Raw genomic sequence first — 7,298 nt, 5'->3', positions numbered from 1 at the left:
GGACTTAAAGTTCAACATATCAATACTTGATGAAAAATACCTGTTCCTTATTATGCCTAAGGTGTTTGATGAGGTCTTAAATAATATACGAACTCTAGTCAAATATTAGAATAATCCTAAACTAATGTTTGGTACTAATTATTTTGATTGATAGGAGGTCTAGAAGTTGCACATGGTGCATATTGTTGGGAAATAAAGATTTAAATACACGACTGGAGCAGAGAAACCCATACAGACTTTCAGTGAAGAAGAGCAGCTACTGTTTTTTTTCTTGCTGGTCTGGGCAGACAAGTTTCCCTTGCTCAGTGTATGTCTTTCATGAGGCTTGCATCTAGCTCAAAGGTTTCTATAGAAAAAAAAATCTTAAGTAATGAGAAGCAAGAATGAGTAATATCAGAGTAAAAATAGTAGATGAGGGGTCAGCTAGAAAGCTCAGTGGACTAAGTGCTTGCTTAGGCAAGCACAGAGCTGGGTTCAATCCCTGGCACCACATGCCATGCAGGCCCTACCCCCAGGTGCGCTGAGCCCACGACAGAGTCAGGGCATGGTGGCATATGCCTATAATCCCAGCACTGGAACAGGAGGATCACTACAAGTCTGAGGTGTGTAATGAGACCTTGAACAAAATGCAGTTTTTTTTTTAAAGCACCTAAAAATAGTAAATGAGAGATAATTTAGGTTTCCATGATGTGTGTCAGTGGGGCCCACAGTAACTCTGCAGGGAAGGTGTGACACTGGGCCCGGATCCCGCAGCACGGGAATAGAGAAAAGCAGAAAAGGTACACAATGGGGACAAGTGGAAACGGCACGAAGTTCTCCCATGATGGTGCTGGAAAATATGAAAGGTTTTATTAAGTCAGTACATTTTGTGTACTGTGGTGATTTGGAAATTTGCACATCTAGCATTCATATTATATTCCAGGTGGAACTTTTCTAGTCTAAATCAAATTGCAAACTTTTACATCAACATTTCCCAGGATTTCAGACCTATGTATGTATAGATCACACCCTCAGCGTCCCTTCCCTCTTCTGCTCATTTTTCCCTTTCTCCAGAAATTTGACATCGCAATGTATTAAATATCTAATTCATTTTTAGTACTTATTGCTTCTAATTCTTAAACCTTTTTTCTCCTAATTCTTGAACTCTTTTTCTCTCTTGGTTCTTTTAATCATTTCTTCTCTAGCCTGCACTTTACCTTCCTCCTTTACCTGCAGAGACACATGATCCTTTGCTTCACCCAGGCCCCTAAACCTTCCCCAGCACCCATGTGCATGTCCTGAAAAGTCCACTTTCAGTAAAATCTCTGCTACATCGATGCCTGGTCACCTTCAATAACTGGTCAGGTGCTTCCTCCACCATCGCACAGGTGATGCTTGGTGACTCAGGACTGACCTCAGTCTGTGTCATGCTGTTGACTTAAATCAGATTTTTCGTTTCTGATTTTTTTTTTTTTTTTAATTTTCTATGTACTGACCACCAACGTGCTCCTTGCATGGAAATTCTGCTTGGCTGTGCTGTATATTGAGTTGATCCTGACTTTTCTTTTCCAGTACAAAATTTCTATTTCATTAGGATTCAACACCCCTTGCTATTTCTCCCTCCATATACCATACACAGTCTGTCTTACCACCGTCTCTTTAACAATATGCACGTTCTTGCCTTCTCTGCTGTGTCACCCGACATATTCCGCGAAGAACATGTGTAAGTGTATTTCAGTAGGAATAATAGTAGTTCAGGTTTTGTAGTCTTGGACTCTGGATATGATTTTGGTAAGGTCTTTATACACTGTACACATCCTGGTAAGCAGTGCATTCATTAAACCCTCTTCCAATTATCTTAGTTGAGCATCATCGACATTCTCTTGGGAACCTAACCAAACTGTCTTATGTCAATTTCCCTTAATATCATACTTCCATATCAGCCTTTCTTAGGTACTCAGTTATCAATCTTGTGATTATTATGGTTTTAATTTTTATCCCATTAAAGAGTCACAGAGTAAAAATATTTCAAGAGGGAAAATCTAAGCATTGTGGTGTCACCTCTGCCTTGCGCTCTCCAAATGAGGGAGACTTACTTTTCATGATTACTACAGTTCTTCTCTGACTTTAAGATCTGTAGCTTCAAGAAAGAAGCTACAGATGGTCTTTTAATCTCATGTACTTCTCAATTGTAGTCGATGCTGCTTTAAATTTGGAAAATTTAAAGTTAAATGGAAAAAAGTAAACCTGAATGATTTCCAAATACCAAAATGCCAATTTTATATAAAAGTACATGGTTATTATGATTACATAGCTGTGAATTTGAAATTTAAGCTATAAAAATTATTCCAAAATAGAAATAAACAACTATTGAATACAGGAGTGTATTTAATGTACATTAGTTTTATGTACTTTGAACCTTTAGAATTTAATGAATACATTTTGTATTTTGAGGAACGGTATATGCGAGAACAGCTGCTACAAATGTGACTTATAACCAGTAGACTTTTATTTTTATCTCTTTGGATATGAAGAAATAATTTTGGAAATATATAGCATCCTAAACCTGTCAAAAATATTCAATAGTCAGATCTCAGGGAATTATTTTGTTCATATTTTATCTAAAAGACATAAGACAGATGATGGATTTTAAGATGGAATTTTTGAATTTTTGGTCATTGGTTTTGTTAATAAAATACTAAAACAGAGCCAGCGAGATAGCTCAGTGGACTAAGCACGTACTTAAGCAAGCGCAGGGACCAGGGTTCGATCCCCAGCACCACATGCCACGCTGGCCCCACCCGAAGGTGCGCTGAGCCTGCCACTGAGTCCAGGCGTGGTGGCACACACCTGTAATCCTAGCTCTGGGGAGGCTAAAAACAGGAGGATCACGATGAGTCCAAAGTGCACAGTGAGACCCTACCCAGAATACATAACATACTAAGACATTATATTATATCAGTATTTCCAAGCAATGTTGTATATATTTCTTTAATTGGAAGGTGTTTTCTTTCAATGAAGTCAAGTAAATGTACCTGTATTAATAAAGTACATTAGTTTTGTTAATTTCTAGAAGGAAAAAAAATGCGTATAGTGCCAAACATTTAAATGCTCACTTGAGACAGACTCCTGCCGCCATACAACTGGCCACAGAACTCGGTTTCTGCGGTGGAATTTGCCCTGTGGAGGTGACTGCACAGTTCCACTCTCACGGGGCTGCCACAGGTCACGGGGAGCATTTCATTTGCTTTGCTTTGCTTTGGCGCTGGCTTAGGAAAATTGCTCAGGCAATTGCCTTTTGCAGCATGTAATGCTGTTAGTTCCCATCTCATTGCTAACAGCTTTCTACCCCCAAGTAGACCACAAGGAAGATAAAAGAAATAAAAACTACTTCTGTTAGCCATATTGGCTCAGTTATCAGCAGAGAATTGCAATCTTTAAAAAACTACCTTCTAGAGCTATATTGTAGAATCAAGAAAGCCACAATACAATAATTTACTCACTACTGTATCAGGCATTAATCTCCAGGTATTGTGAAAATATTGCTTTTAAGTCCTAATATGTTTTTATTTTATAAATAAAATCTTTAGAAAAGGTAGAAAAAGGAGAGAAGATTCCAATGCATATGAATGTATACTGTGTGCCGAATGTATAAATCTGCATATTTTGTGGGGGTTTGTGGATGGCTAAAGAATTCTACCTCACTCAAGTTGGCAATAAACGAGCAGATAATGAAATTTGGTCAACTTCTTGGTGAAACATGTAGTCTTGAAAATATGCTTTTTCTACTATTTAAGTCAAAGTCATTATATCTGATAGAATTCAGTACGACACATCCACCTTCTGTGCAATGTGACACAGGTATCCACGCAAGCCGAACACACGTTTTCTCTAACGACTGAGACCATCTTTCATAAGCAAAGCTTTACCGCTTGTCAAGGTGCTACTCTTTGGAAGTGATTCTGGAAAAGACCGCAATAGATTTATTTTTATGTATAATGGTCAATTTTTAAATATAATCAATGCAGTACTTCAATAGACTAGAAAGGGAAAGAAATGCATTAATTGATGCAGAATCCACTTCTGAAAGGGTGACGTGCTGAGATTAGAAATAGAAACAGTAATGGAAATAGTCTTCCCGTGCCATAGACAGGCAGTACAGTAGGAGAGCTACAGGGTTTTCCTCAAGGAAATATGAGGAATCAATGGAGGTTTGCTATTTTGACTGCTCAACAGAAGCTTGACCATCCCTACTCAGTTTCTAATGCTTTGTTTCCTTGAACTCAGAAAGTTGAACTTCTTTGTTTATCAGAGCAACTTGTTATTTTTTTCCTCTGGCTTCATATTATGTAAAAATATTTGCCTCTCAAGATGTTCGTGTAGAAAAAAATGATAACTTTTCTATTATGTTAGTTGATTAATCCTACCTAATGTATTACTATTAATAATAAATTTTGAATTACTTCTGTTAATGAAGAAACTTGCCAGTGAATTAGCAAGCCCTCAACACTGTTATTAACAGAAACTAATTTATTGATATGAAGCCAAGCCCTCTACTAGGTGGGTTCTATTGGGGGACTCTCAATTCTTATCTTTTGGAAATTCCTCTAGCTCCTACTGGCTAGGACTGTTCTATTATAAAATATTGCCAGACTATTCATCTCAAGGATATGAATACCTAAAAAGTTAATTGAGGATTCTCTTTTGTTGCAATATATTTGTGGTTTCATGATCAAAACCAGGTTTTTTCGCAAATATATAAATTTATTATAACTTCAGACGCCTCCAAGTGAATCAAATAAATCAGCCATGACCATTACTGCCAACTGAGACCATTGGAAAGGGACTCTGCCATAGTGTAATTATTGGCCATCAGGTGGCTGCCAGCCTGCAGTGTTCCTACTGACTCTGACCCACCGCATTGCTTAAGTAAGTATTTGCACGAAAACGCTTGGTAATTGATCCCCTTCCGTGTCAAGTGTCCTCATAACTTTAAAAATTAAAGATGCAGTGTGTCTCAAGTGGTTTGGGTAGGCCATTTGATTCCAGTTTTATTATCGCAATGGGTCCATAATATGCACGAAGTGTCCTTTACAACTCGCCATGCCTCAGCAGCTACCTACTCTACTTCCACTTTGGCTTGTCTTTTCTGCCCCTGTTCCATCTCCTCTTCCAATCCAGGCCTCCTCACATTTTCTGAGATGATGGAAGACACTTCTTGCAGAAATTAGCTAGCTATCTGATTGCTTGCCAGGAGTCAGGGTGGGCTGAGAGAGGTAATATTCCCTGCTAAATCAGATGCTTCCTTTACAGATAAGATTTCTATCAATCAGACATCAAAGAAACACGTCTAGTTGGCCAGGTACAAATGAAAACTTGGAACTAAACAGAAAATAGTTTTTCTTAATTATCTCAAAACGAAGATATAACCAAATGAGGCAAGTGGAAACTAACTTATTGAACTATATGTAAGTGACAAAAATTATTGAGGACATTCTGTGGCACACATGCGCAATACCTTGTACAAGCTGAATGTAATCCAGGAAGCAAGATATTTAGTCATTTCATTTTCAGGTTATTTTTCCATAAGCCTATTTTTGTAGCAATTTCTAGTCAATTTTGTGGTCATGCTTTTATTGCCTACAAGGATATATGTTGTTCCCTTTATTGGCCACTTGTAACGTGAAACAATAAAAACTCAAATTATTTTTTACTGCAGAAAGAGTTACAAAAGCAGCGATAGCTTCTAACTTCCGTAACAAATATACTAGAGTGACATGTTTTTAGCTATCCTAGGGCCATTGTCCAGGCCTGAATTAGACCCTTGTATGTCAGAAGAGCCCATTCACCCTACTGTAGTCGAAACATCCTCCCTGAAATAGGCCAATAAATTAGAAAGCCCTGATGCCCTCAGTGGAGAGACTTCAAACTGTGTTACACAATGACCCAAAACATGAGGCTTTGTTTTCTTTCACAGGAAAACTCGGCTCTCTGAGCTCAGAAAGAGGGTCTGTGTTTGTAATCATGAAAATTTCACCAGGGCAATAACTTTAATCTAATTGCCAAATTTAAAATGCCCTGAAGATGATATGCCAGTAACATGAACATGTTTCACAAAATGGTGGATTATAAATAAATGTATATTAATACATATATTAATCCTTTTTCTTTATTCAGTTCAGGGTCTTGCTCCGCAGCTCTGACTCATAGTGATCTTTCTGTCTCAGCCTCCTTAGTGCTGGGATTATAGGCTTGGGCCACTACGCCCAGTTTTAGTGGCCAGCACAGGGCTCCCAGAACTCTGCAGCCACACTGCGTGTGCTGTCAGGGATCGAACCCTGGCCCCTGTGCTTGCCAGGCAGGCACTTAGACCACCGAGCTATCTCCCCAGCCCTAGATTTTCTTTAACTGGCTGATTCTCCTAGTTACAGCAAGATCTGTCCCCAAGATACTGACATTTACAAAGATCTCTGGTTACAGAAGCTTCCAGCTTCTTTTTGTGACTTGTTGCCACGTAAACTACTCGCCCATGCAAGGAGCCCTTCTGCCACTGACGTCCTTCAGAGCAATCTGTCTTGGGAGACCATTTCATCTACAGCAGGCAGGAGGTCTTCGAAGTGTTTGCCAGGAGATTATTGACTGTAGTTGTCTTTAAAACTTGTATTTTCAAGTAAACTATGAATTATTTCATACAAATGGAGCAATGCTGTTGTTGACTCTAACCCCATTCGCATTCTCGAGGCATGTGAAATACAAAGTTGAATTTAGTTATGGCCCAATGAGACTACATTACTTCCTGGCTCCCAGGACAAGAGGTCAATGTCACAATGAGCATTCTTGTGATTAAGCTACTACTTTGAGGACACAAAGTAACTATTTATTAATGACTTTATATGCTTTTGTTATGTTTGGAGAAATGGAGCAACACAAATTTCCATTGAATTAAATATAAATCTCTCAAAAGTAAGGTGATTTCTTAAGAAATAAAAAAAATGAAGAAAGAAAGGTTAAATGCTTAAAATTGTAAATGCTATGGTATATTCTTGAAAAATAAGTTATCTTAATTTAAGAAAGATCTGCAAATTTACTTAAATTAAATCTTGTGCTTATCATTTTAAAATAAATACGAAACTAACATTTTATCTTAATTTAAATATTTTTTCTTTATTAAGAATAAAAAGGAAAGAAGAAAAGATTGCAGACAGGTTAAAGATAATTTTTAGGGCTGGGGAGATGACTTGGTGGTCTAAATGCCTGCCTGGCAAGCACAGGGACCTGGGTTCGATCCCCAGTACTGCATGCCGAGCTGGCCCAGAACC

At 38.1% G+C, this 7,298-nt stretch overlaps 1 protein-coding gene across 3 annotated transcripts in view; it reads left to right on the top strand.

The window, feature by feature from the left end:
• Nucleotides 1-7,298, top strand: part of LOC101578265 — a 148,721-nt gene that overhangs the window by 79,168 nt on the left and 62,255 nt on the right. Inside the window, exon 1 of one of the 3 annotated variants that reach the window (XM_023719222.1) lies at nt 4,861-4,908. The exons of the other annotated variants lie outside the window; for them this stretch is intronic. The gene's annotated coding sequence lies outside the window, so the exon portion shown is untranslated. Of the gene's footprint in view, nt 1-4,860; nt 4,909-7,298 lie in introns of those variants that run through there. 3 annotated transcript variants of the gene reach the window in all.

The sequence above is a fragment of the Octodon degus genome, unplaced genomic scaffold (assembly GCF_000260255.1).
Source record: "Octodon degus isolate 3935 unplaced genomic scaffold, OctDeg1.0 scaffold00066, whole genome shotgun sequence".
NCBI lineage: Eukaryota > Metazoa > Chordata > Mammalia > Rodentia > Octodontidae > Octodon > Octodon degus.
Note: the sequence above shows the minus strand (reverse complement) of the source record. Positions and strands in the feature narration are given on the sequence as shown.